Source organism: Lepisma saccharinum, chromosome 12, assembly GCF_977018435.1.
Source record: "Lepisma saccharinum chromosome 12, izLepSacc3.1, whole genome shotgun sequence".
Classification (NCBI taxonomy): domain Eukaryota; kingdom Metazoa; phylum Arthropoda; class Insecta; order Zygentoma; family Lepismatidae; genus Lepisma; species Lepisma saccharinum.
The window spans coordinates 65833035-65860511 of record NC_139240.1 but is presented as its reverse complement, the minus strand read 5'-3'; the positions used below and the strand labels follow the sequence as shown (position 1 = coordinate 65860511).

Here is a 27477-nt window from a genome sequence, read left to right as displayed (position 1 = left end):
TTTATTGCCTCATTTTAGAAATTTAGGTCATGCGAAAGTACTACATTTTCAGTTCAGTACTTACAATTTTTGTAATTTTTAATCCCCCCCCCCCAAAAAAAATGCGGCCCGCCTATCAACTACTGGATATATTTTTGGCCCTCGGACCTTTTGAAGTTGGAAACCACTGATATAAACGATGCCAGTCGCACATCCGAAAAAGGTTAAAAATCGAGCAAAGAATATTTATGTCACCCGAGAGTAGGATTTTAATTTGATTTAATTTTTGTTATTCAACGTCGCTTTCCTGCTACTTTTGGCTAACCGCAACGATGCAGATGAGTGATGAAATTGAAGAAGGGACATTCACAAAGAACATCCATGCCCTAGCTGGTATTCGAACTCGATACACCTGGCATTGTAGCAAGTTGTGCTAACCATCTGCCACGGTCAGCTCAAAACAGGATAGCAGATATGAAATACAAGTATCGACATAGAATTCAATATACCTCAAATGCAATCTATTTTTCTTTTTTTAAATTACATTCATGTTGTGTACACAATCTTCATTGTTTCAGTCTTCAGTGTCATCTGAAATGAAAGAAAAGAACACATGCAATACAAATGTTACTTTCAAGAGTTTAAATACTGGTTTTGTTACAAGAAATAAATAGACCAGAGGTTCCCAAGTGTGCATGGCACCAATGTTCCAATATTTTCACTGAAATCCAATCAATGATATGATTATTCCAAATATGTGCTAATTTAATACCTTTTACACATAAAAGTTTTCTGAATTTAAAATGTGTTTATTTTTAACTTAAAGCAAGCAACCTAACCACACTTACAGTGCACAGATTAGAAAATGATTATTGCAAGTGTTACATAGGTCTACATCCTCACTAGAGTGGTGGAAAAAACTTGAAACCCTAAGGGTGCCATGGAACGAAAAAGTTTGGGAAACTCTGGTACAGACCATTATTATTATTCATGTGCTACAGAAAAAAAAATAACAACAAAAAACTGGACTCAACTTTATAAGCTTTTTAAAGGAAGAAATTTATTACATTTTTATCGAGTCTCTCATTCATTATTAATAACAGCAGCTGTAATTGAGTTGTATTTATTAGTGAGTGTTACCCTTCCTTCCTGCTTACTTAAATGAATGAGTTAAAATTTTTGGTTGCATCGCCACTTAAGGCCATTCTGCACCCTTCAATATATTCTGGGCAATATATCCCCTTACCTAAAATTCTGACTTAAGTGGTTAAAACAAAGGGGTGTAAAAAGGTCCTTGGGAAATTGGAAGTGCAAGTTTGTAAAAGGCCAGCACAAGACAAACACAACACATTAAAAAGTCAGAAAAAAACTATAAGCCTCCTTACAGGTGCTGGAAGAGTCCAGCTCTCGCAAGAAACTAAAAACATTTGATAAAATACTGTTGTCATCACCCAACAGGGATGACAAACAGTCGGAAAGGTTAAAAGTCTTCCGGACGTAAGCAAGATCGGCACATTCAACGAGAATATGCTGAATACTTAAAACAATATTGCAAACATGACACAACGGAGGGTCCTACCCTTGCAGCAAGTGACCATGGGTTAGACGGCTGTGTCCAATACGCATTCTCGTTAGAAGAACTTCTCAGTGAGAGGAACGGGACGAGGAACGCCAAGCACCTATGGTGGGCTTAATAGCGTGAAGCTTTTTCCCCGTTTCCGTATCCCACTGCCAAGTGTCAACCTTACTCATATGAAATTGTAACTAATACAACTAAAGTATTAATGTAAAATTTACCAAAAGTAATTACCAATTATTGCTCGATTGGCAGTAAATGGGTCACCACTCCATGCAGACTAGAGTGATGCAGGGAGAGCATTTCGCTCGAACGCTATATAGTTTGCATGGACGATGCTAGATTGAATACAGAATCGAGAGCTTCTTCGCTCGAGCCAATAACACTTGAACAGGCAAAATGAGCGGTATATTACTCGAAGCCCATTATTACATGTGTAGCCGTAATTTGTCTGTGGTGGTGGAACCTCAAATGTGGATCGTGAAGTGAAAGATGCAGTGAAATTGAAACGTAAGTAAACAGTTATTATCTCCATGTTAAAATGTAGTTTAGTCCCACCAATACAGTGATACACGAAAATCAAGTAGATGATTGTGAGCTGTAACTGCCAGGATGGGTATTTTACATACAAGGTGTGTTAAAAAAAAGACCGGATTGAGTGCACTACGTGCAAACTACTTGATGGAATCAAATGAACACAGTTTCGCCATCTAGCGGCATCTCAGTGCAAGCTGTTCACATGCACGAACACGTGTCAAGAGTCTGCAGCGGTCAGTGGGACATTTTGTGGCTGTGTGAAAAATGAAAGATTTGCAGGAGAAACATGTGTGCGTTAAATTTTGTTTCAAGCTAGGTAAAAGTGCCACAGAGACGTTCACAACGCTTCGGGAAGCCTTCGGTGATGAAGCAATGAGCCGATCACAGTGTTGTGACTGGTACACTCGATTCAAAACTGGGAGAACTTCGACGGACGAAGATCCTCGAAGTGGGCGACCGTCCACGTCAACAGACGATGTTGACATCAACCTTTTTTCGATTGGCAAGGAATAGTTCATTACGAATATGTCCCACGAGGACAAACAGTCAACAAGGAATTTTATGTGGAGGTTATGAAGAGGTTACGACACGCAGTGATGCAGAAAAGGCCTGAGCTTTGGAGGAACCAAAACTGAACGCTACACGACAACGAGCAGGTGCACACCGCTCTACTTGTGACTGAATTTTTGGCCAAAAACAGGACGAGGGTGATTCCTCAGCCTCCATTTGGCTCCGGCAGACTTTTTCCTCTTTCCAAAATTGAAATCGACATTGAAAGGTCGTCGGTTTGACAAAATTGATGACATCAAACAAAAATGTACGAGGGACCTAAAGAGCATTCCGGAAGAAACGTTCCAGGAGGCGTTTCAAAGCTGGAAGAAACGTTGGGAGCGGTGTGTGGCCAGCCAAGGACAGTACTTTGAAGGGGATAAACATGAATAAGATGTACATGTTCAGGTAAAGTTACTATTCCAACAATCTGGTCTTTTTTTTTAACACACCTTGTATATCTGTCTACGTTTATTGTAACAGTAAAATGGTCTTCCATTGTAAACACTCGAGGGTGGGAGACTCGGACAAGTATGGCCGAGTGAAAGTGGTCCCATGCGGGACTAATGTAGACCCTGAATAGTAACACACTTACCGGTATATAAGGCTCAATACACGTGAAATCACCCAATTGAAAGACAAAAAGTTGCTTCGTAGTCACAGATTTGTTTACAATATTTTTTACTGATAGATATATGGTCCAATACGGCAAATATGTAAAATTAGACTTTTCCCACAAATATGTTAACATTTTGAAAATTTGAAGAATTTCAGAAATTATCTGGAGCATTGTGATGATTTAGGTATTGTTGGAGAGAAGGACAGTACATCCAAAGTTTTAGCAGAAAATATTTAAGCTCTGCTAATGGTTTCCTCTTTTAGTTAAAGCTATTTGAAAAGCCCCAATATCTCTGGTGGGAGACCTAAAAAAATTGATATTTACAGTGTAAAGTGTACTCTTGAGAGGTACATATATATATATAATAGATTGATATTCCATGGGTAACGTTACAACAGGGGGAATGGAATTTGTCAAAATCAGGCAAATTTACGTTGTTAGTTCCAAAGAAATATTTACTTTTTAATAAGCTATCATGTAATTATAATTATTGTATTTATTAATTACATCATGCAAATGGTGTAGTAAGTCTGTTAGTAGCTATTATGAATAAAAAGGTGCATAAGGTAGAGGTGTGTGTGTGAACATTATTACAACATGCAAGCGGAATACTATGTATTAGTGGGAAGCTTCAAGCTGCCAAGTGCTTCATTCCCTCCATCTCATGCTAGTGTCCTTTCTATCATATAAATCTCTTTTTTTACATAAGAAAAATCATGTTTTTTTGTTGTTTTTTCTTAAAAAATGGAATTTTGTCCGTTACATTGACATTTTGAATAAAACGGTGACATAAGTCAACCGCTGTGCCAAAGAATTCCATTTGGGGTTCGGATAATGACGGTAAATGGAGCCATCTACGTTATTAAACGTAGTTTGTATTTCATTAAGATAGATGTTTGTTTACACAATCACAAAGATATCTTGTGAAAAGTCAGATATCCAATTTCATGTTTTCCCGGAACCCTAATATTTTTTCTGGTCCTGCTAAAAACGTTAATTCAGAAAATCACTGTACTTTGAACACTTCAGATCAATCAAGAGTGGCTAATGGAGTTTGCAACTTTCCACAAATTTTGAAAAAAATAAAATGAGCATTTTCAAAGCCAACTAAAAGAGGAAGCCAGTAAGTAGCAACACTCAAATATTTTCTGCTAAAACTTTGGATGTGTGTGTTTCCTTTATAAAAATTATAGCTGTGATATGACCTTACTTCCTTACTAAAAAAATCCTACACTGATTTTTGTTCTAAAATGAATATCAGTTTTGGCCCTAAATTTCAGCCATTCTCATTAGATACTGAAAACAAGGTTTTTTTTACCACAGCTTTCTATCATTTTATTAATATGTCTGACAAATTTACAATTAATGATGGGTTAAAAGAAGGAGATGCATTATCTCCATTGCTCTTTAATTTTGCCTTAGAATATGCTGTTAGGAAGGTAAAAAAAACTAACGAAGGACTAAAATTAAATGGCGTGACTCAGTTGTTAGCATATGCAGATGATGTAGACTCACTGGGGGATGATGTGAATACAATTAAGAATAATGCTAAAATATTTTTCAAAACTGCTAAAGAGATAGGTTTGAAAGTTAACAAAGAGAAAACTAAATATATGCTTACAGGCCGAAACAAAGTGTTAGGTAATAATCAAAATCTAATTATTGATAACAACTCGTTTGAACCAGTTTCCAAATTTTAATACTTAGGAGTAATATTAACAAATGAAAATTATATTAAAGAGGAAATAAAAAGTAGGCTTAATTCAGGAAATGCATGTTACTTCTCTCTTCATAAACTTTTGTCTTCTCGTTTAATATCTAAGAAACTAAAAGTTAAAATATACAGAACAGTAATTTTGCCTGTAGTATTATATGAATGTGAAACTTGGCCCCTTACATTGAAAGAGGAACATAAATTGAGAGTATTTGAAAATAAGATCCTTAGGAAAATATTTGGACCTAAAAGGGATGAGGAGACAGGTGAGTGGAGATGGTTACATAATTTAGAACTACATAATTTGTATTCATGTCCAGATATCAGAATAATTAAATCAAGAAGACTTAGGTGGGCAGGCCATGTGGCACGAATGGGAGAGGAAAGAGGAGTTTACAGGATTCTTGTTGGGAAACCTGATGGTAAGAGACCTATAGGAAGGCCAAGACGAAGATGGAGGGACAACGTTGAGATGCACCTAAAGGAAATCGGTAGGGATGGAAAAGAGTATATAGATCTTGCTCAAGATAGGGAAAGATGGAAGGCCTGTGTTGTGGCAACCATGAACATTCGGGTTTAAGAAGGCTAGAGAGTTAGTTAGTTAGCTTTCTATCATTTTTCTTACCTGAGTTATCACAACTGTCTGCAAAGACCAAAAATGCCAGAAAACATGAAAAAAAAATGGCCACCATTTTTAAACAAAGTCAAGTTTGGGAAAAAAATGCCTGCTTTGAACTACCCTTGCATAGGGGTTAGAACAACAAAAATATGTAAATTTTAAAAAAAATGCTGGACCATTCAGAATAGACTGACCCATGAGCATTCTGGACAACAACTCTGGTCTTAGTACAATTTCTCTGAGCTAAAGTGGATAAACATAATGCTTTCCCCATGTATTCAACATTTCTGTCAATATTGTGTACTCACATTAGTGATAATTTGTCAAAAATATGACACTGCGCCAGTGAAAACAATGGTTCGTACACTGGATATTGAAACCTGTGATATTTCTATTATGAACAATATTACATTTCTGATTTTTTAATATGTTGAATATGTATTGATTATGTTGTGTAACAATTTTCATTGTGGTAAAACCTGGGATTTCCTATTGGCCTCCCCGATGGTGCAGTGGTAGCATCGTTGCCTTGTAATCAATGGGTCCCAGGTTCAATACCCGGTGGAGGCACATAGTGGTTCGGATCCCATTTTAAACTGTAGGTCAAATCAAATTACTTTGTTTAAAGATTTTTCTACATTCTGAGCAGGTAACAGTTGTTTTCTGTTAGGACTGTCCTTGTCCTCTCCAACAATACCTGAATAATTACAATACTTGTAGTTTCCAAGATGTGACATATTTTGTGTCATACGGTGCATTCGTTCATCCACCCAATTTCTGAAAATCTTCAAAAATTCGTAACTTTCAACATATTCATTGGAAACGTCTAATATTACATATTTGTCATATTGGATCATGTATCTACCAGTAAAAAAAATTGGAAGCAAATCCGTGACTATGAAGCAATCTGCTCTGGGTGATTTCATGCGTAATGACAATTTCGTTTTAGACAAAAACACAAAATGTGAAATATTAGGTTAGTCAAAAAGTAAATGCAATGTTTTTCTTTTCTTCCGTAAGTTGGCTGTACAGCTTTCTGCGCTCGCAAGCCGATAGATAGTATCGTTGTCTTCGCCTGTGGCAGGTTACAGCGTCATCACTTCAGTTCATTGTACAGTGTTGCCAAGTAAACATGGCTGCGCCACTGTCCGTGTGCACCACGGAAGAACAGCGTTCTGTAATCCGTTTTTTGTGGTCTGAAGGTGTACCAGGAGCTGAAATTCATAGAAAACTTTCAGCACAAAACGGTGATAATGTTTTACCGCTGCGAAGTGTTTACCAGTGGATTGAAAAGTTTAAAAGCGGTCGATGAAGTGTGAAGGACGAGGAAAGAGCAAGTCGTCCAGCCACATCCACTACTGATGACAACATTGAGCAAGTCCGTGAGCTGGTTCTGAATAACCAACGAGAGACTGTTGATGAAGTGGCAAACCATATGCACGTTAGTCATGATTCTGCATATGAAATTATCCGTAACAGGCTCAACTTTCATAAAGTCTGTGCGAGATGGGTCCCTAAAGAACTCACTGACGAGAACAAGCGAAATCGTGTGAGAATCTGTCAGCAATTATTGGACAGACATGCTAACGAAGGTGAAGCCTTTTTGAAACGAATCATGACTGGAGATGAAACATGGATCCATCACTTCGAAACTGAGAGCAAACGCCAGAGCATGGAATGGAAACACCCTGAATCTCCAGTGGAAAAAAGTCAAGCGTCAACACTCTGCAGGAAAAGTGATGCTCACACTTTTTTGGGACTCAGAAGGGGTAATTATGGAACATTATGTGGAAAAGAGGACAACAATAAACAGTGAACGATACAGTGATATGCTTTCGAACAAGTTGAAGCCTGCAAATTGAAGCAAACGACGAGGTCGATTGTCGGAAGGCATTCTTTTGTTGCATGACAACGCGCGTCCCCATACCGCCGCCAACACCACTCAAAGTCTTCAGAATCTGGGCTTCGAGGTGTTAGAGCATCCTGCATACAGTCCCGATCTCGCCCCGTCGGATTACCATCTGTTTGGTCCACTTAAAGATGCTTTAAGGGGTCGTCGATTCGACACAGATCAACAGGTGAAGGAAGCGGTGCATACGTGGCTTGCTGCTCAACCGAAAACCTTTTTTTCTCAGGGTATCGGAAAGCTTGTGGAACGTTGGACCAAGTGTATTAAAGTGCAGGGGGACTATGTTGGAAAATGATATCATTGTAAGTTTTCTTTTGTTCCTGTGAAAAATAAAAAAAAAATGATTGCATTTACTTTTTGACTGACCTAATATCACATTCTAATGTTAATTTTTAATGTTTCTGAGAGGTGTGAGGTGCATTTTCCTACCCTGTTTTGTCACGAAACGAACTGCAAAATAGACTCAAACACGAAATTTACAGTTTATTTAACGACTCGACACTTTCTGAAGTTTGATTTATCCTGCAAGTTATGCAATCAACAGAAAAAATGTTTAATTCTGATCAGAGGCATCTCGTAAAAACATGCGGTGTATGCGTCAATTGTGGAAAAATGGACAGCTTGCTCTGCGACAACATTCATGAGCATTTCTACATTCTAATTTCTTCATACAGGAGAAATATTGATTTTACACGAGAGCGCTGAACTAAGCTTATATTACATTTCTTGGATCTGAAGTGATGCATGCAGCAATTGTGGGAAGATAATTATTACTTTCTTTCACTTCAGATCCAAGAAATGTAATATAAGCTTAGTTCAGCACGCTCGTGTAAAATAAATACTTCTCCTATATGAAGAAATTAGAAAGTAGAAATTCTCATGAATGTCGTCACAGAGCAAGCTGTCCTTTTTCCCACAATTGACGCATGCACAGCATTCACCACATGCGTTCACGAGATGCCTCTGATTCTGATTTAAATATTTGAGAAGCAAGAATGGACCTCGTTATACAGGAATGAACTTAATACTCTGGTAACTACATAAATGTGCTATTAGAAGGGTTATGTTTATTTAGTAATAAGTGTAGATTTTAAATCAAACTTTGGATTATGTTCACAATTTTAAAATCAAAATGTTATTTAAATACGGCTTTTGATCAGTTTTTCCACCGTTATAACACCAAAATCTTATTTTATTTACGGCTTTTGAAGCTGAAATTGACGGTTTTGTACAAAAATTTTGCTTTCTTTATTTACCAAACATATGCCTCTAGTAATGATCCATAAGAGAAGCTTTAATGGCTTTAGTACCTGTTGGCAGAAGACAAGAGATTCATTGCAAATTCCTGTTCTTCCAATGGTTCATTCTCATCAGATTATTCCTCCACTTCCTTTTTCTTCTTTCCTGTTGCGGATTTGCCTTTGCTTTTCCTTCTCTTATTCCTGCAAAAATAAGGAAAAGCACGTGTTCATTTTGCATGTTTACAATTACCAGAGCATAAAAAATCCAAGTGCTCAAAACAGAAACTTCCTGATAGGATATTATTAGCAATGCAAGAAAATATAAAAGTAGATAGTTGCACTGTGCCGGCACATCACGTTTGGCTCCACCTATTGCAACAACTTAAACCCAGCAGATGAACTGGCTACATTAGCACTCCCAGCGGCACGTGGGGAATCAACAGGAACCGAAAGCCAACCCACCAGTGAGGCAATGAGTTAGCAAACAGATGGTGGCAGAGGCTATCAAAATTAATACAACCTCTACAAGTAAGTAACACTGTGTGTGTATGTGTGTGTGTGCGCGTGGTTTAAAGTCAAAAATATTTTCATTCAAAATGAGAGACTGGCCAACACTTTTTCACGTTCGCACACAAATCTAAATTTTAAGTTTTATCTAACACTGTGTGTGCGGGGGGTGGGGTACTGTTTATGTAACTGATTCATCGGGTGACGAAAATTGTATGTACAAAGTGTTCCAAAATAATGTTTAATAACAGAGAAACTATTAAAGATAACTTAACTGGATTTTTTGCATTTGAAGCTACAATGTGTATGTTGAGCATGTGTGAGAGCATGTAGGCCTTCTTTTGTTTTTCAGTCCCGTCACAGCCTGCCAAGCGATAGTCATTAGTGTACGCAAAATGGCAGAGGTGAGAAATTTTTCTTTCGAGAAATGTAAGAGTTGAATATCCATCCAGATCTCCCAATTTAACACAGTTAAATTACTACCTGTGAGGAACTGCGATGAACGCTGTGTCCGCCACTGAGTGATGTGGGACATGCAACTGAGACAACCTACGCTCCCCTTCCCGCAGAAACCGTATCTGCTGTTCACTTTGAACATCAATAACTTCAGAACAGGATTGTTTATCTTCAGTGGGATGTCCACTGCAACAAATGTTCTTAAATCTAAATAATATTGTGAACACTTAGAATGTCCTTCTATTGAACATAATGGGGCTCCTATTAACACTTGCCGTGAATGCATAGCAGTGTTTGTTTTCGGACAAATGCGAGGTGACTTGAGAATGCTATTCTGCATGAATTAATTGCCTAGCCACATAGTTAACATAATACCGGCAGGAATGACTGATAAATTATATTGTATGTATGCATTGTATAATAATATCTCTTGTAGCCTACAGTTGTCACAAGCATAAAAACAGTTTTTGTTGTGACGTTTCAGTAAAATGCACGCTCCCTTCATCAGACATTTATTTTTAGTTTGATTAAAGATACAGTTATATCATCATCATCCTTCGCAGTTTCCTGCCTCCGGCTGGACCGGCATAGAAGTCAAGGCTCTCCATTATTTTCCGGTTTTCCACCATTCCTCTCTTTCCACGGTATTCCAATCTTGTCCTCTTCTCCTAACACTCTCCACTATCTGCTCTTTCCACCGACATCTTGGTCTCCCCCTTGGCCTTAATCCCACTCCTTGTGCATTGTAAGCTCTTACTGGTAGTCTTTCTGCACCCATCTTCTTCATGCGTCCGAACCATCTCAGGCACAGATGAGCAATCAACCGTTATAACAGTGGCTAAAAAATGTTAACAAAAAAATCAGTTATACAATGGATCTTGTCAATGTTACATTGCTGTACCTTAACTGTGAAACAAGCAGTCTGTTTTAATATTATTTTTATCACAGTTTTTCAAGTACAGATCCCAAATATCTTCAGGCAATTAATAATACAAGGGTCGTTCAAGGTTGACCGGGACTTTTATTTCTGCAGAGGAAATAGGTAGCAGAAGAAACACCAAACTATGTCAGTTTTTCAAAGTATTCTCCGTGCGCGCTGAGGCACCGTTGCCATCGTTCTGGCAGCTCCCGAATTCCTTTGGCGTAGAAAGAACTTGGTTGTTGCCGTAGCCACTGGAGGACATCGCTCCGCAGTGCTTCGTCTTGTCGTGAATTTCTTCCCTCCCAGATGGTCTTTAAGGGGTGCAAACAAATGAGAATCACTGGGGACTAAATCCGGACTGTAGGGGGGATGGGGCAGAACTTCCCAGCGCATGTCGGCCAGAGTTGTTGTTGTCACATTGCCCGTGTGAGGGCGGGCATTGTCATGGAGAAGAATGACATTTCCAGACAACATCCCAGGTCTTTTCTTGCGAATGGACTTTCGTACAGCACCACTCAACAATGTGGAGTAATACTGGGCATTAATCATGCTCCCTTTGTCCAGAAAATCCACATGGATAACGCCCTTCATGTCCCAGAAGACACTTGCCATGATCTTTTCAGCGGACGGCTGCGTTTTGCTTTTCTTGGGAGGCAGGGAACCTTTATGCCGCCACTCCATGCTGCGTCTTTTGGTCTCTGGGGTTGAATTGTGCAACTATGTTTCATCACACGTGATGATGGATTGCAACAATTCATCACCTTCTGCTCGAAACCGATTCAGAAGCTGTTCACAGACTGTCCTGCGTGTCCACTTCTGATCGAATGTCAGCTGGCGGGGAACCCAGCTTGCACAGATTTTGCGGAAGCGTAAGTGGTCATGAATGATTGTCTCAACACTCCCGACACTGATATTCACCTCAGCAGCAATATCCCGCACTGTTACTCGCCAGTTCTCAAGAATCATTTGCTCAACACGTGCGATATTCACTGGTGTGACTGCAGTCAGGCGAATGTGTTCATGCGCTTCATTTGTCACCAGCTCCCGTCCTTCGCGAAACTGCTCACACCATTCGTACACTCTTGTCCGCGACATCGTTTGTTCACCATACTGTGCTTGCAATCGTCTGAAAATCTCAGCTGGTTTCACTTTCTCCTTCACGAGAAATTTGATTACACACCGCTGCTCCACAGCCACAGACACACTGCTTGCCGCCATGTTCGCTGCAACTGCTGAGCATGCGCGAAATACGTCATGCCAGGCGCTAGTTACTCGCGAAGGAATACATTACGTCGCCTGCACGTTTCATCGTGATCCGGCTATTCATCGATTTTTTACGTACGAAAATCCCGGTCAACCTTGAACGACCCTTGTAGTCATGATTTTTACAGAGATTCTTGATGTAAACCCAAGAATGGGTTTGTCAGCTCGCATCATCAAGGAGAAGCATATGATTAAAAATAGTGATGGGAAACATAGATTTGAATGTCTGTGAAGCTTCATTCATTGCAGAACAACACTGGAAGAAATTAAATAATGAAAACGGTAACGTAGACCCACTATGAAGTTCTCTTTTACACAAGTGGTGTAAGCCACTATATTCAAAATTGAATGTAATGGAAGAAATCGAGAATCTCTGTAAAAATAACGATGATTTTGAATTGCCTGATGATATTTGGGATCAATAATTTAAAATGTGATAAAAAACTTCATCTAAAATAATATTGAAAGAGACTGCTTGTTTTCACAGTCTTATAACAATGTAACATCAACAAGATCCATTGCATAACTGATTCCCTTTGGCAAAATTTCTTTTTACCACTGTTGTAACTGAATCTTAATCAAAATGAAAATAAATGTCTGATGAAGGGAGAGTACATTCTCCTGAAACGTCACAACAAAAACTGTGTTCTTATGCTTGTTACAACCATGAACTACTAGAAAAATAATAACCAGTATGTTGGGGAGAGAAAACTAAATATATGCTTACAGGCCGAAACCAAGTGTTAGGTAATAATCAAAATCTAATTATTGATAACAACTTGTTTGAACCAGTTTCCAAATTCAAATACTTAGGAGTAATATTAACAAATGAAAATTATATTAAAGAGGAAATAAAAAATAGGCTAATTCAGGAAATGCATGTTACTTCTCTCTTCATAAACTTTTGTCTTCTCGTTTAATATCTAAGAAACTAAAAGTTAAAATATACAAAACAGTAATTTTGCCTGTAGTATTATATGGATGTGAAACTTGGTCCCTTACATTGAAAGAGGAACATAAATTGAGAGTATTTGAAAATAAGATCCTTAGGAAAATCTTTGGACCTAAAAGGGATGAGGAGACAGGTGAGTGGAGAAGGTTACATAATTTAGAACTACATAATTTGTATGCATGTCCAGATATTATTAGAATGATTAAATCAAGAAGACTTAGGTGGGTAGGCCATGTGGCACGAATGGGAGAGGAAAGAGGAGTTTACAGGATTCTTGTTGGGAAACCTGATGGTAAGAGACCTGTAGGAAGGCCAAGACGAAGATGGAGGGACAATGTTGAGATGGATTTAAGGGAAATCGGTAACTTGCTCAAGATAGGGGAAGATGGAAGGCCTGAGTTGCTGCAGCCATGAAACTTCGGGTTTAAGAAGGCTAGGGAGTTAGTTAGTTTATGTTGTGGAGTCACAAATAGGATTGTAATTTACTAATTTACCTCACATTTTCCCTATTTTATGCATTAATCCCAAAGCAACCTGTTATTCTCTGTCTGAACCATTTGGTATGGATTGAACCATTGTTGAGATAAAGCTACAGAGTTGGACAAAATTTCAGCAGACGAACCAAAAAAGAAAAAGAACACTAATACCGTTGCACATGTCACAAATGTTCCATTGTCACGGGTGGGACACGCAGACTACATTTTTGAATGTACTATTCTACTCATAGTTAAGCAATATTTTTCTTGCAGTTTCTGTGCAATGGAATATGAAACTTAACACTGTTGATTGAACATAATTATCCTAAAAATGCTTACCCAGATTTGTAGCTAGAAGTGAACAATTTTGTGTCATGGGTGGGGCAGACGAAACACTGCCTCTTCACTTAATAAGAAATTTATTTTAATTTCAGTGAATTGTTAAATTATGAAAAATAAATTTAAGACGAAGATAGAAGGTAATTGACCTTTGAATATTCTAGTAAGTTGATGGGGAAAATGCAACAGTTAAAGGAGAAATTATTGTTTTTTGGTGTGACACAATACAAAACATAAGAATCAAAAAGTTGCAATAAATGAACAATATTTAATATACCTTCTAACTTCTTTATGTATAATACTTGAATTTTTATGCAAATGACAATTTTAGATTATTCACTCACAAGATGGGATAAAGTTACAGCATTGCAATTAATTTTAAAAACTGAGGTTCAGGGGAACTTTCACATGGAATGCCTCAAATAATTTTTTTCCAAAAATGGCCACCAGTGTAGTCTTAGGGGACAGTTTCTTACCAGGAGGGTAATGTTTTAGAGGCATGATTACTTAGCTTTTGATGATAAAATGAAATGTGAAATTTCTGAACAACTCTTTGTCATATTTGTCTTCATTTTGCAACACGGCTTAACAATTTCAGATACCTTTACGTATTGTCAATCAGGCTGAAGAAAGAAAATCATGAATATAATACATTAAAATTTTCTTCCCAAATAGCTTAGCTACTCAAGAACAGGGTGCGAAATCCTGGGGGGGATTTCCTTCCCACCAACAATCTTGACCTCAAAAATCCCCCACCAAAATTTTCCAGGGAGGAGAGTTTTTGTTATGAGAAACAAAAGATAAGCAATTACTTTTAATTTCAAATATACTTTACTAAGAATAATATCGAAAATACACACAAATTGATGTAGTTGTGAGTATTGAATGCATTCTCTCCCAAGAGATCATTAACAAATCTACATCTATACGCACAATAAAAGTAAAACAAGAATGCAAGAAAATAATAACTATGAAATTTAATTGATTTATATTAACATAATGCAGAAACTAAACAAAAACGTACACATAATAAAACCACTTGAACTACACTATGTGGAAGAAAGTCATTGGACACCACATGTCAGCGGATACCATCAGTTTTCTTGCAATCAATAGGACGTTGGTCCGCCTTTGGCAGTGATAACAGCAGCTACACATTGTGTTTCACTGGCCACAAGGTCGTGTAGTACACCGAGTGGGATATTCCGCCAATCCTCCTGCAGTACAGTCACCAACCCTGGAAGTGTAGAAGGGCGAGGCGATCGCGACCTCAATTTGCACTCCAGTTCGTCCCATAGATGTTCAATAGGGTTGAGGTCAGGGCTCTGAGCAGGCCAATCCAGTCAGGTGACATTATTTTCTGCATACCACTCCGTGGTAGCCCTAGAAACATGACAAGTCGAATTATCATTCTGGAACACATATTGGGGAGCATGGAGTTGTCGAGAATATCTCGGTAGGATGCAGACGTCATGTGACCATACACCGGTACCAGTGGACTCACGCCATGCCAGCTGAAACAACCCCAGAACATGATGCCCCCACCACCATATTTCACTGTGGGCACTACACACTCAGGTAACAGACGTTCTCCAGGTAATCGCCATACCCACACTCTCCCATCTGTTGGAAACAGTGTGAAGCATGATTCATCGCTCCATAGGACCTTCCGCCATTGCAACACCGTCCAGTTTCTCTGCTCTTTACACCAGCGTAGTCTCTACCATTTATTGTTTTTTGTTATATGGGGTTTGTGGGCTGCGGCTCGATCATGATAACTGAGCGCATGGGCCTCCTTGTGAAGTGTCTTGGTCGAAACAGTCAAATTGGTCGCACTTTGAAACTCTTCTGCAATCGAATGCATTGGACGGGTCCTGTTTTTCCGAATCTCCCTCTTCAGCGCTCTCCTGTCCCGGTCGTCCAATTTTGTGGGTCTTCCACTTCGTGGTACATTGCTGCAGTGTCCCTTTTCCTTCCACTTCTTGAGGACAAAGGCTACAGTTTATTTAGGGACCTGTCGGGCATCAGCTATGCTACGTATACTCATGCCTCCTATGGAGCAGCCAACTATGATCCCTCTTTCAAACATGCTGAGCTCTTTCCTGTTCGTCATTTTAACAGCGATTGATCTGAGAAGCCTCCTGCTGCCATATATATACCCATCTGTACTCTCTTTTCCATGAGGAGTTCGTTTCAGAGTTGAAATCGGGGTGTCCAATGACTTTCTTCCACATAGTGTATTTCATGATTTATTAACATCTTTAACCGGTTAGTAAAGGAATCAATTAGCAGCTTTGCAATATCAGATCTGCATAAAAGTAACAAATTAATTTCCTTTATGTAATAGTAATCCATTTTAATTGAGTAATTTATTTCTACTTTTAATAACATTACAAATATGTATATCGTATAATTTACACATACTTTGGAAAGTAAGTACCGAAATGAGTGTAAGAAATAAAGTAAAATAGTTTGGTACCTTTTTTATTTGAATTGCATTCTACAGACCATAAACTACTTTTCTATGTAGTTTCCACCATTTTCCAAGCATTTGTCATAGCATGGCACTAGTTTTTGTATCCCATCATCATAGAAAGTTCCCGCCTGTGATGAAAGCCATCCATGCACTCCTGCTTCGACGTCATCATCCTCGTCGAAACACTGACCACAATTTTCGATTCCAGATGATCTGTCACAATTTCGTAGAGGACCGTTTTCTTGAAATTTGTGGAAATTCCATGGAAAACGACTATATTGTGAAGCTTCTGTTTTCACAAATGTCCGCGTCCACCGCACGCACCAAATCCTCGGTCACAACAGATGGGCGACCGCTCCTTAGATCATCGTGAACTGTCTCACGACCTTCTTTAAACATAAAAAAATGACCTCTTCACAGTTGACGGTGGATGTCTACCGGTTTCACGTTTCTTGCATTGAGAAAACTAAACACAGACCGGACTTCACAGTCGGCGAGCCGATTGATTTTCTTGAACATTTCAAACCTTCATAAACCTACGAAGAAAAAGCTTGACCTGCTCCCACGACTGCCTGTGGCTTACTAACGGATGAAGGATGTCAGCGAGAACTCACACGGTCGCGACTGCAGTGCTACAGCGGCAATATTTGCCAACGGTACTTACTTTACGAATACCCCTCGTATGTTTGTGGGTGAGGGGGTTTGTAGATAAAGAACTTTCTCCCCCTTACCAATTTTCAATGATTTCGCACCCTGCTCAAGAACAATTCCAAGTTTTTCTGTACGTACAAACACTTGTTGATCCACAATTTCCCCGTGAAGTTTGCATTCATTAATGTTATGGACTAAGAAATGGATTCAGAAACAACAACTCACCTCTCCATCTTCATCAAAAATTATTTTCGGGTTGGGCTGGATTTTCTTCACAGTTTTCTTTGCCATTGCCACTTCTTTTTGCTTTCAGTGCTGATTTAATCTACTTTTCGATCTAGTTCACGATCTCTTCTTCTGATCTTCAGAACATCTGTATCACTCTCGCTGTCATCTAGAAATAATGAAAAAATAATCTCACAATAAACTACAGGAAAACGTAAAAACTGGGCATCACTGTATTTTACATATTTAAGCATTTTTCCTTGACATATTCTCATGTTCACAAGAATATAAAATAATCTAATTGTCCTTTGTTCAATTCCCGGGGTGGCTGATCTATTGTTGTAATTCTTCCGGCCTATTCCCCGCATAAAGCAGCTCGGGGGTTCACCCAGCCTCATACCAATGGGTACCTGGGTGGAAAAGACAGCAGAAGTGTGGTGCTGATTATATCACCTTCAACATGGTGAAGGTCGAGAATATGTGCCCCCCCCTCCCCTCACTTCCCTATCCACCAAATGTGCCTTCATGGCACGGTGCTATATGCACAGGGAACTTTACCTTTTTTTACCTAATTGTATTGGAAAGTACCTGTTGGTATTTATTTACCGATACCGGCCAATACTTTTTCACCATTTTGGTCTTTTGCAGGCTCCACAATAAATGATGCGCAACACTTTTCAGAGTCTAATTATCTTGGAAATTATGCACGATTCAAACTTTCTTTTATTTTCCACCACTTTTGTGTGGAAAACTGATCTTGTGAAAACATGCAATTGAATATTTTAAAGCAAAAATCTTGTCAAATTGATGCATATAATTAGAGTGGAGTATTTATACACTAATAGTAATCAAGAACTGGAAAAAAGAGGAAGGTATGACTTGATGTATCGTGAAGTAAACTGCTTGGGCTTCCAAAAGAAGAAATGGAAAACAATGTGGATGATAGAAGACGAGGAAGGATGTGAAATCACAGACAAAAAAGGAATATCGAATGTGTGGGGAAAGTACGTTGAAGAGCTCTACCAGAAAGAGAATCGGCCAGACAGTCTGAATGTAGAAAATGAAGACGACGTGCCTGATGATGAGAAAGGATACTATATCCTGAATGAAGAATTTGAGCAAGCACTCAAAGAAATGAGGAATGGGAAAGCAACGGGCACTGATGAAATTCCTGTTGAACTTATCAAATGCCTGGGAGATGGAAAAAGAGAAATACTGCACTTATGCAACGAAATCTATGAGAAAGGGGATTGGCCACAAGATTTCACGGGGACTGTTTTGGTACCTCTGCAGAAGAAAAGCAATGCCAGAAAATGTTCTGAGTACAGGACAATCAGTTTGATATCTCACTCGGCAAAAATTCTTCTAAGAATTCTGAACAGACGCCTATACTCGAAGGTCAGTGGCGAGTTAGAGGAAGAACAGTTTGGTTTCAGGAAAGGAAGAGGTACAAGGGATGCAATTGGTTTACTGAGGACCATTGGGGAAAGATATTTAGAGAAAGGAAAGGAGGTGTTTGTAGTATTTGTAGACCTGGAGAAAGCCTTTGATAGAGTGAATTGGGTTAAACTTTTAGAAATTCTGAAGAAAATTGGTGTAGATTGGAAAGAGAGAAGACTTCTAAGCAACTTATACATGAATCAACGAGTTAAAGTGAGAACAGGAGACGAAATGACAGAAGGCTGTGAAATTGGAAGAGGAGTACGACAAGGATGCTGCCTATCGCCTACTTTGTTTAATATTTATTTAGAAGATATAGTGAAAACTTGTTTCCAGGGCACAGGAGGTGTCAAATTAGGAGGAAGAAGAATAAACTGCATAAGATTTGCTGATGACATGGCATTATTCGCTGAGGATGAAATAACCATAAATAGTATGTTAGAAGAGTTAAACAGCAGCTGTGAGCAGTATGGGATGAAGATTAATGTAAAGAAGACAAAGGCAATGGTTATAGGACGGAAACCAAGGAATATTAATGTGAGAGCAAACAGTGAAAGAATCCAGCAAGTGGATAGCTTCAAGTACCTCGGATGCACTATAAGCAGTGACATGAGCTGCAACCAAGAAGTGAAAATGAGAATCGCAATAGCAAAAGAAGCTTTCAATAGAAGAAAAAATGTTTTTTGTGGACCCATGGACATAGGTCTAAGGAAGAGATTAGTGAAATGTTTTGTGTGGAGTGTAGCACTATATGGTGCAGAAACCTGGACGTTGAGAAGAAATGAAGAGAAACGACTCGAAGCTTTTGAAATGTGGACATGGCGAAAAATGGACGGACAAGGTAAGAAACGAAGCCGTACTGAAAAGAGTTGGTGAAAAAAGATCTATACTGGAGACCATCAAGAAGAGGAAAAGAAACTGGTTAGGACACTGTCTAAGAAGAAACTGCCTGCTAAGAGATGCCTTGGAGGGAATGGTTGAAGGAAGAAAAGTCCGTGGAAGAAAGAGATATCAGCTTATGGATGATATTAAATTAACTGGGTCGTATGCTATTACGAAGCGTAAGGCAGAGAACAGGGAAAGCTGGAGATTGCAGTGAAAAACCTGCCAATTAGGCAGAAAACAATGAATGAATGAAAGTAATCAATATTTTGAACAACTATTAACAATTATAATTTTCAGCATCAGTATTGGCATCGGAATCAGTAGAAAAATAAAGTTGATATTTCACGCTACATGCCCTCAACAGTATAATATTAACTAGCTGATTGAACGGGTATTTATTTATTTCAATCTTCTATTCAAGTTGCCCATGGGAGAAACATGGTGATCTTAAATCCACTCCGCAGTACTTAATCGACTGGCCCTGCGACTTGTTGATCGTGATCGAGAAAGCAAGTCTCGCTCTCTCTGTCTCAAATGTCATCGTCAATGTCACCAATTAGCATAGAGACTCTGAAAACTATGGATTCGACACTATATAAATAATTTTTTACATTTTATTTTTCACCCCCTCTCACCCTCCATGCCGATAGGTGATGAACTTGCAATTGAACGGCATTCGTAGTGTCACTATTCATCTTAGCGACCCCGAAAACTATAGACTCCCCAATAATATTGGTCATTTTCGATTATTTTTACGTCACCCCTTTCCCACCCTACTCCTAGGGGTGCCTTATCCCCACAGTATTTCTTTCCAGATTGCAAGTGACATGTGCCCGAAGATTGGTTGAAATTGCTCCAGGCGTTCGAGAGTTATGCTGGAACAAACATGCATACATCCATTGTTATATATTAGAAGATTGAAAGGGTTCTCATTTATTTCAATAAAACACTCAAAATTCTAACCACAGAAAAATTTATTACAAAATAAAACACTATAAACGTAATACCCTATGTTTGTGTATTATATTTTTTATAGTGTGTTATTTTACAATAATTTCTGCCTTGGTCAGCATTTTGAGTGTTATTAATCCTAGCTTACATGTGCTGTATGAGAAACTAGCTTACCTGAGGTGGATGGAGGTCACAGACCCACACTTTTCCTATCATTAAAATTCAACACACCATTTTGTTATTTTTTAATTATACCAATTACAAAAATTACCATATTTAACCAAAAATAACCAATTATTGTATTAGTGTCACACACATTTTACCATTCACTAGAAATCACAAAAATATAATAATTCTTCATTAGTGCAATTTTTGTGTATAGATGTGCAATTGTTCATTAATTATACTAATTACCATCAACACCAGCCAATTGTACACTGTCACTGACATGAGTGTCTCGAACTACACACATTATAGGCCAACCAAGTGCATTTTGCCTCCTATTTACATTACAGTTATGTTTCTATGAACAAAGTAATACAGAAAAATTGTGAACATCCTAGTGAAAAATGTAATTCATGTTCAATTTTGTGCAAAAAATTTCAGTTGGAAAAAAAATGGAGGTGATGGAGCTGACAGCTAACTAACAGCAAAATGAAGGCATAATTTGGTTTATTGCAGGAGGCAACAAGGGCTCTTCAATCTTGTTTTTTTATTTATTTCAATTTCATTTTCTTTTGGGTTAAATGTGCCTCTTCCTCAAAAACTGTCTTGAATAGAGTTACGTCACTTGTGCTCAGAACCAGTCATATAAAGCTAGATATGCCATGTGTACAGGTATGCATATTTCATATTTGACAGAAACACGAACTGTGAAACAACACGCTCTAATGTTAATATTTCCATGTTTTTGAAAGGTGCGAGGTGAATTTTCCTACCATGTTTTGTCATGAAATGATCTGCAAAATGTGAAATAAACTCTTTACACGAAATTTAGAGTTTATTTACCGATGGGACACTTTCTGAAATCTGAATTACTCTGAGTGTTATGCAAATCACGAAACATTGAATAACTGCTGTAAATATTTAAGAAGAAAAATGGGATCCTCTACACATGAATGCACTTAATAGCCTGATAACTACATAAACGTGCTGGTAGAAGGGAAATGTTTATTTTGTGTAATAAGAACTTTTTAAATCAGATTTAGAATTTTAGTCCCCATTTTAACACTGAAATGCAATTTTATATACTGCTTTTGATCCCGAAATGGTTCTAGTTTTTTTTCTTTCTGAAATCTTGATCTTTTATTCACCATACAAGAAATATGGCTATGAGAAATATCATTCCCTTGCATCAAACTACGGCATTTACTGATGTATAATGCTCATATTTCCAAAATGTTTGCTTCCAAAAACTGTGGTGCGTATTATGCATGGAATAATTCAGCCAGCCAGCATGAAACCATGCATGATTTCACTATGTCACTGCACATAACATATACAGTACCTTTTTCGGTCGAGGTGCCCACAGAGCGACAACTAGCTTGGTGAGAAGATCGCATCTGCCAGCATTTAGACCACAGCTGTACGCTGACCTTAGCACTGGATGCGTCAGTGCTTCAGCATCCAGATAGCTGGTGTCAAGTTTGCACGTGTTTGTGAAGTGTTAAGGTGTTAACAAGTGTTTTAGATTGTTTTGTTTTAGCTTATTTATTACTAGTGCTTTTCTGCAGTCTAATCATGCAATGATGTCTTTACAATTTGAAACAAAGCATTTTTATGTACAACTCTTATGTCATTAGGAATTCTTGGAAGGAAGTTAGAATAAGTTTTGCAGAAGTCGTAGATGTTCCTGTTTCACAAAGAGACAGTATTCAGATACTTGTGAACAAATTTAGGTAATCAGGGTCTGTTCTTGATAAGAACCAAAGGGTAAAATGGCATGTGCTTAATGAGGCGAAACTAGATAACGTTGAAGTACTATCAAAAAACCCTCTGGCACCTTGCACAAGAAACAGGCATTTTCATGACGTCTGTGTGGCGAGCTACCAAGCTTTTAAACCTGAAGCCATACATTAGAAGAATCTAAAGAAAATATCAGGATAGAAATTGGAAGAGATACCGATACGTGTTAGTGAAAATTTCCTATAAATATGCCGTAAATGTGTGAATGCAGGAGGACATAATTTTCAACACCTCTTGTAACAAGGTACGTGCTTATTTTAATTGTGTCAATGTAACTGTACGAGCTTCTTTCATTACATAGCTAGTCGTGCCACTTATGTGGGTGTTGCATTCAGTATGCCGGCAGATGTGCTCCTACTGCCCGGTATGCTAGCCGACACTCCGCAGGCACCTCGAACGAAAAAGGCACTTTATATATGAACAGGCGCAAATACAGATTACCAGGTTAGATTTTAGTAATAATAATAATTAAAAAAACAAAACATTATAAAAGTGAAATGGGCATTTCCTATGATTTTTTGCTGTGTATCTGAGCATTTTGAGACATGGAGTACAGCGGCACTGTTCTTGTAGAATTCGACACACACCTCCCACCACATGCAATTTCCTCTACTACAGAATAAAGAAGGCTGTTACAGAAGTTAAAGCAATGGGATGCTAGATGGAAGGGGGGGATATGGCATGGGTTGCTGACACATTGTAAACACAAGACAGTATTTTCCTCTTGGTCCACACAGCAACAGGCGACTCATTGAATATGCATGATGTCATTCGCTCTTGATCTGCACAGCAAAAGCTTTACAACCTACAACTAAGAAAGCCATTTCTTGAACCTGAATTGTCCTGCACATTATGTACGAGATATAATTGTTTATCGCTTTTCCCATCAAAAATCAACATGTGCATTATACATGTGTAAATATGGTATTTACCTTGTTCATATGAATGCTTCTTTGGAATCTGGTACTGCATGATGTTCCACTGTGTTGGTAGCATGCTCTAATTCAATTTGTTCCTCCTCCGATGCATATAGGATTTTAGACAAGATTATATTCTGTTTCTGATGGCATTGTAGGAATCAAATTCCTGGAGGAACTGAAAGAATTGGAAATAAAGGAGACATATTATTGTTCTTTGAAGTTGGTTATAATGCAACATATGTACACGTTTAACAATAACAAATAATAATAATGATAAATAGTAGATTTCTCTTTATCCTGTAAACATTGAGCTTTAAAATACAGATGTGCTGAACCATTATCAATTCCTTAATTTGAACATTTCAGCAATTATAAATTTCAGTGACCTCGGCTAAACCACATCAATGTACCACATTTTCTAAAAATAAAAACTGTTCACAATATTTATGGGGCTTCTCTAATAGAAATAAATTACTTTTGCCAACAATAGTTCCTGAAATCCAGATTGGATTTCCAATGTCTTAGTATAACTCACGAATCACAACAGAAAGTTACATCAAGTTAAATCTGTTAACTAAGGTGGCCACTACTTATACCTTGTCAACACAAACTGTGTGGATCCTATCCAATGTTGTGGCAAGTCTTCTTGGAGCTCATTTTTATTGGATTCTACTGCCTCCTTTAGAAAAACTTTGGTTAACTACGAGCATATGGTTTCCTTCAGAACAACTTGCTATTATTTTGTGTAAGAATGAGTACCATATGTTCTCTGGAAACTTAACTTTCACGGACCTGATTAACCCCATTGATGCTGCACGATGTCCCAATTTGAACTGCCAATCAAACATTATAAGCATTTGTTGCAACAAGAAGTTGAAGCTTCTGCGTAGATCAATGCTGGGATGGGAATCAACCAGCTGTCGAACAGATCAAGTATTACAAAAAAAAAGTATCTCACCTTCAATACTCATCCGTATCTAATGCATTGACATTGAACACCTTGGTCTTCATGAGGAATACAACTTCACACAAGAAACAAATGTTTTCTTTGCGATTGCACGCAATTCTTGGTGTCTTGCCAACACTGCTTCCCTTTTCCTCTCAGGGGACTAGCTTCTGTGGATTTACCCTGAAAAATATAAATTAGTACATTATGTACTTACAATGAGAGGCTATGCCTTGGGAAGGGACTTTTGTGTAGTGGTAAGGTACACCTCATTACGTAGTACCACACCCAAGAGAGTTGCGGATAAATGGAAAAACACTGTTACGATCTCAAGACAGTAAACCCTGATCAGAGGAATAGTTAAACAGACACACTTCCTTATCACGCTGCTTTAAGGTGCATGTCCTAGAGACCAACACTCATGGGTAACGAAAGCAAATGAAAAGGGAAACGAGTCAATACTCTTGCTTTACTTGAGAGTGATATAGATGTTTGTGCCGTAGTATGCAAAAATCAGGTGTGTGATGCATAGCGACATGTGCGTTGTATGTGCAACAGGGGGAGGAGGTAATGCAAAGTGTATTGAAATGTACAACATGAATGCCAAACTCTTCATGGCGGAGTGGTTTGCACAGCATGCATTCGAATCCTGGCTGCCTGGACATAGGTATTCTTTATGTCGCTTCATTAATTTCTCCATATAATCACTCAACTTCATCTTTGAGATTAGTCAAAAGTGTCAGAAAATCCTAGCATTTGCTACAGGGGCATTCCAGTGTTATGCGAGTGAAATCTTACACACAAAATGTAAGGTTCTTCTATATATATTAGAGCTGAGCCAATACCACTTTGAACCGATACTCGTATAATTCCAATTTAAAATAACAAATGCTAGTTACCAGCCCCAGACAAGACATCTAAAACCAACAGTAAATTTGAATGTACCTACAGCCCACCGCTCATGAGAAGATCCCTGACGGAAGTCAAGTGACATAGCGGCAGGCAACTCCACTATTAGGGTTGGGGGAGTGCACCCTGGGTCAGAAACAAGCGCTGTGGTCTCGCTTGATTCACATCTATGCTCAAATCACTGTCCGCGCACGGTCAGGGGGGATCCACATTAGCGGTAAAGGTATGATCATCGTCAATCTGGTGTTGATTTCTTGACAGAGTACACCGATTTTTTCTTTTGATATTATTAAAAAAAAAAAAAACTGACGATTGTACTAACTACAATGTTTAAGATATTTTCAACAACAGAATTGGCTGTTACCGTACTGGCATTCGAAGCAAATGGCAAAGAGAAAAATAAAAAGAGTTGCGAAAGCGGAGAACGTTTATTTGCACTTACAATGTGCAAAGCTACAAATGTCAACAATGGTAAACGTTACTTTGTCGGTCTAGGTTTGGCATGAAAATTCTCGGGATGTTTGTTTCATATCGACACTGTTGATCATTTCTTTTATTCGAACGTTTCCGACACAACACGGCTAAATAATGTACAACTACCATAACAATTACAGTTTAATTTAATATAATACATATTATATAATAATAAGAACCTCTCTTTATAACTTACAACACCATGAAAACCATGAGAAATCACAAATAAACACCCACGCAGAAGCACTTCCACAACGACAATGACGGCAGCGGAAGGAAGTCTTCCTTCTACCCCTAAAATCTGCAAATAGACCGGTCTTCCCCTGTCCCTCTGCACACCCTCTCCCCTCATTTGGAGATCTTCTCGTGAGCGGTGAGCTGTACCTACCTAGTCCCTTTTTCTATCCGTTACCAAAGAATGATATGGAAGGAAATCCAAACTCATCACTACACTTTACAGAAAGTAACTTGCATCAACTATTGTTACAAGAAAAGTTATTATGGCTTTCACTCGCATTTTTCTTTTGATTGAACAAGAAAAGCAGGACGGGAGACGGATTTCTTCAAATTTACAGGAGAAAGTACTTACGCAAATCATTTTCTGTAGCATTGTTGATGTTCGGGAATGTAGTTTTGATCTATTTTAATGCGAATGCATGTGGTTTTCTACGAAAATCTATTTCCGATGCGCTATTACTGCTGCGGCCACGATGTTGTCCGTATATGCTAAATTGAATGAAAGGAGTGCTAATGGAACCTAACCTAGTAGGCATACCTCGTCCCCGTGATGGTTCGTGGGGCTATCGTGAATTTTTGGGCTAAAGTCAACGATTTTTGGGGCTACCTGTGGATGGTTTGTGGGAAATAAGGAACAACAGTAAGTACTCGTTAATGTAAGAAATAGACATTATTTTTGTTATAAATTCATTATTTCACCTAAAGAAATGTTCCGCAATGCAGAAGAGTAAGTTAGCAACGTAAAAAATTGCAAAATAAATCATTGATAGGTGTCTCTGGTATAGTAAAGTAGTACCCCTATAACTTCTGAGTTTCGTCAATTTTTGACATTCGTACTTACCTATCTGCTTCGTGGAACATTCCGTGAATGGTTTTTGGGCTATCCATCCCGGAATCGGTGCGAAATTTAAACCAAAAAAATTATTTTAGTTTGAAATTTTTGACTCAAATTGCCCACAGATTCCGGGCTCCGCCCCTGGGGTAATTGACCTACGGCCCCCAACCGCTAACGCGGCCCCGCCTCCGCTCCGGCTTTTTCTATAGACTCCCTGTTAAAGGCATGTTAGAAATTGGCTGGAGTCACCTGCCCCCAAATGAGACCCAAACTTTTAAATTTGAAGAAATCCGTTTCCAGGATACGGAAAACTTACCTGAATTTCACACAAAACACCTTCCCGATGTTAGACAATACTACAGGAACTTATTACGGTAAGTAGTTTCTTCTGTAGAAATGAAGAAATCTGTCCGAAGGATAGTAAACTAGTACCGAAAGGTTTACCGCAACGTCAAATTCGGCAGTGCAGTTTACTCTGATCTATGGAAAAGCACACGTGGAGAATGCAATTCAACGCTCATTTCGAGTTAAATTCGTACATTTCCTACCAGTAATATCAGAGAGGAATGTAAAAATCATAGATTTCTCTATGATAATATGGCTTTTTAATCTCCAAGGGTAGAAGAAATACTTATTTCATTACAAGTCACTCATATTTAGCTCTCTCTCCTAGAAATTGATGGAATAATCGTAATGTGCAATATTAATGTGCATACAAAAAATCTTTCCTTTTCCTACCTTTTGTTATCGATACAGAATATTATTGTTATTCTTGGTAACAAAACCGTATGCGGAAGCCGGAAGCCTTCTAATTTAACACTTTCTGTGTTGAAAACTTCGAATCCAAAGCTACAGCGTCTCTAAATAAACGTGTGCCAAAGACATACGTACCAAACAATAGAGTA

General features: G+C 38.4%; 1 long non-coding RNA gene across 1 annotated transcript; it reads right to left on the bottom strand.

Annotated features, from left to right (window-relative positions):
* Window positions 1-175: 175 nt before the first annotated feature.
* On the bottom strand, window positions 176-27465 carry LOC145996525 (uncharacterized). The gene is made up of 6 exons (XR_014442792.1): window positions 27311-27465; window positions 24130-24300; window positions 23184-23346; window positions 17011-17179; window positions 8813-8944; window positions 176-570 (listed from the first exon to the last, which is right to left on the bottom strand). It is a non-coding gene; the product is annotated as an uncharacterized LOC145996525 (long non-coding RNA).
* Window positions 27466-27477: the final 12 nt, after the last annotated feature.